Source organism: Octopus bimaculoides, chromosome 6 (genome assembly GCF_001194135.2).
Source record: "Octopus bimaculoides isolate UCB-OBI-ISO-001 chromosome 6, ASM119413v2, whole genome shotgun sequence".
Classification (NCBI taxonomy): domain Eukaryota; kingdom Metazoa; phylum Mollusca; class Cephalopoda; order Octopoda; family Octopodidae; genus Octopus; species Octopus bimaculoides.
In genome coordinates this window covers 92,878,822-92,882,998 of record NC_068986.1, presented here as the reverse complement: position 1 = coordinate 92,882,998, position 4,177 = coordinate 92,878,822, and positions in this window count along the sequence as shown.

Below are 4,177 nucleotides of genomic sequence, written 5' to 3'. Positions count from 1 at the left end.
TATCATGTACATTGTTTTGTCTAGGTATAAAAAGATGGGCTACAGCAAATATTCTACTCAATACCACAGATTTGCTTGTCAGTTGTTTGACCTTAACCAGTTGAGCATGTCCTTTGGTGGATGACGATATGTGCATCTCTGATCATGAGCAGAAGTAGTGGGAGAGTACTATAGCCATGTGTTGAGAGGAATTCTTTGGGGTTTGGATAATTCACCTTTGGAAACAGGTGTTTCATTCAACATGCTTAAGCAACCCTTATTCAAGGACCTTTTGAGTGGGATGGGCTACCCATCCTGATGAAAATTCTAACTGGGCCCCACCTGCAAGATCATGTGCTGTTTATCTTGATATGAGATTACTATGTCGCGCACAAATGATTGTGATGCATGCGCCTGGTGTACCCTTATCAAACGGGTAGTCATGATGGGTATAATGGGCTTCGTATATTTTACCCCAGTATCACTTTGATGGCATGCGCTGGTCTCTCACTCAATAATAATAATAGTAATAATAATAATAATAATAATAATAATAATAATAATAATAATAATAATAATAATAATAATAATAATAATAATAATCTAAGTTTGGCACAATTCCAGCAGTTTTTTGAGGAGGGAGCAAGTCGATTACATCGAACCCTGTACTTGACTGGTACTTTGTTTTATCGGCCCCGAAAGGATGAAAGGGAAAGTTGACCTCAACGGCATTTGAACTCGGAACGTAAAGCCAGAAAAAATGATAGTATTTTGTCTGGCGTGCGACCGTTTCTGGCAATAATAACAATTACAACAACATTTTTTTAAAACCAGAAACATTGAATGAAGGAGACGTTACAAACATAGGTTACGATTTTTGTGAGAGTTTACATAAAATCGGGTGAGAAGAAAATGAGGAGAAGGAACATAAAGTAAAAACTATATATAGTGTATAGAATATATGACTACAAGGATGATACAGTCCTCCTGGTACACAGATGTATTCCAGACTGTTGCTCTCCGATCTACCGGTACAGTGTAAGTCTATATATTCTATTTTCGTCTCAGTGACACAACATTTGACAAATTTACTGGATAACAACACTCCCTTCTCTACTCCCATCTTCCTTTCCAGGTGGACCTTGAAAAATCGATGAAAGCTTGACCAAAGAGGAAAATGTCTGCCTTTAACCTTTTCAGCATTTTACTACACAACTTCTTTCGCCATTACTACAAGATACAGGTAGTATTGCCCTTCTTTGATATGCCTTCTCAACCATGTTAAAGGAGTGTAGTGTATGCCTCAACGATCGACTGTTTTCAGGTTGCAAAATGTGACTTGTTCCGATGCCTACATTTAGAAATTTTCTCAGTTCTTTTTAAATGTCTGCCCCACCCCTTTTTGTGAGGATGGAATATTTTTCATCGTTGTTGAGACTGCAGTCATTTATGCAAAAGGTTTACTTGTAGTAGTAATTTGCTCTAACTTTTTTTTTTTTTTTGTTGAAGTGCAGTATAGAAAAATGTATTAATATTGACGTCTCAAGTAGCATATATAACTTAATAATGTTATGCGGGGAAATTAATGTTTACTATGACAGCTTGAAGTTCACTTGAAGCTGTCATTGTAAAGGTATATATTGATGTAAAAGCTTTACTAGTATAAATTAATTATTTGTGACGGAAGTAGTATTAATACCAAAGAGTAATCATTATACCCAACTTAACAAAGCATCTTTGTTAAGGTGAATATAAAGATTACCCTTATTAGTATAATTAGATGTCAAATTATGGTTAATATTTTATTTACATAATTAAATGATAAATTAAGGTTGTTATTTGAAAGCAACTTCTAGAATAACAACAAATATTTACCAATGACGAGACTCAATACTGAGAGTAGACTCAAATATAAAAATTTGTTTGACCAGTTATTATAAAGTCCATTTTGAAGCTGCTAAAATTGATTTTATGATAGATATAATTATACATTGTAGACACCATTTTAAGTACATTTGTTTCTGTTGAGTTCAGAAATATAAAGGAAACACGTTGAAGAAAATAAAGAAAATAAAGAAAATATTTTATGAAAGTAAGGATGTAAAAATATTAAAACTGTCTCTGCTTCGTGTTCCTTCCGACACTCTCTATATTTCGCTATTTCCGCATAAAAATTTGATTGGCCTACTGTAAAAATCAGCCAAATGTTTCTCATTTCACACCATCTCACACACTTACAAATACTCTTAGTATTTGTTTATTCAAAAAATACTTAATACTAGAAATTTATTTCGAGGGTCGATGAAAGTAACTTTTTATGCCGTTTAACAACCGGCTTCTTTAGCTAATGGTGATATCTTTTTGAAGTTTATCGAGTTTCGATATCAATTTGTTTGGTAGGGAATTTTTATTGGGGTAAAACAATAAAAAATATTGAAGTGAATAATTTTTATGAGCTAAAATACAAGAATATATTTTCATTATGTAACAAAACGAAAATATTTTCTCCAAAATATTTTTATAACGTGAATTATTCAATATTTTTCAAAAACATCAGACTTAACATCAGACTTAACATCAGAAAATTAAGAGAATAAAGGAAATTGTCAACTACTGTTCAACGACTGGAGGTTAAATCACATGAAATAAACGAGATCACTCACGCTTAAAATTCTCATCGAGTAACTCAGTGAATAACACGTGTGTGTCTGTTAATATGATTAGTGGAAAAGTACTCATAGATATTGTAAAAATATGTCTACAACACACACACACACACACACACACACACACACACACACACACACATGCATATTTTTACGTTATCTATTGAACATTTTTCCTTTAGTCATGGGGAAGCAATGATCAAAATTTTCTGTTACATAGATATTTGAATCAAATTGACATGTTCATATTACGCAGCTATCTTTAAAATTAAAAAAAATTCACAACTAAAACTTACCTATTTCATTTAAATGTTAATTCAATCCTTCTCTCTTTCTTGTTGAAATTGTGGATAACATCATTGTAGAAGGTATTGTTCTTAATGCTTTTAAAACGGCTTTTTCTATGCAAATTAGAGCTAAACTGCTCAACCTTTCTTGTCCCTGCGAATTTCTTGTATAATTATGAATTCTCCTTAGGTATGAAAAGGAGCGTTCCACTGTAGCATTTGTTGCTTGTAGTGTTAATGATATTAGTTCACAAAGCGTCGTTAACTGGAGCAAAGTTTCATCTAATCCACTATTATGCATAAAGTGAATCTTGAACGGATTTTCCTTTTAATTCAGCATCTTTATACAAAGCAGTAAGTTCGCTTCTTAACTTTTAGCTGTCGAAATGGTCTCCATAAAAATGCTTAAAGCAAGTTAGATATGTTTCCTGGACGTCGTTATTTCGTCTCATTGGATCGAGAAGTGCTGAAAAATGTAATTCATTAAAAGTTTGAAATCGTATCTCAATTTGCTCGCAAATTAAATCTATAATTTTGTAGAACAGCTCTCTGTATCTTTCTTCTCTTTCAAACGCATTTCTTATTTTCTTCATTTGAGGATAAATACCATCAACGTTATCCCAAAATTTAGAAAATCATGCTTTTTTTCTTTCAAAACTTTCACAATTTCATTTACTTTACGAATACACTAGGATATGTCAGATGTTTTTTTTTTTCTGGAGGATGTCAATTGCTGCACTTATGTAAATAAAAACATCTCCAAACACATTTAACAAAAAAACTGAATTCACAATTTTGTAAATTAGAATACAACGCCTGAGCCTAGGTATAGCTTTCCATGACCCATTTACTTGAATAATCAATGATGTTTAGGAATAAATCAGCAAGTTGCCCATGATATTCACGAACTGCTTCTACCAACGAATGGTTCAAGTTCCAGCGAGTTGGCACCATTTTTTGAAAATGCTTTTTAATTTCAGTATCTAATGGATGCACGCGTTTGGTCGATTTACAAAGAAATAACGAAAAAAAAAAACTTTGTGAAAAAAAAAAAATATCTCGTTCTTGAATATTTGCAGCCGCTTGAGACAGAACTAGAATTAATCTATTGGCCATACAATGAACAAAAAAGGATGTTCTGTAATTTGAAAAAGTATAAAATATTAGCTGAATAAACGCAGGAAACTACGCACGTGTTATCTTTTCACCGTTTTTCTGATGGATGCAAAATGTCAACTTTCTTCC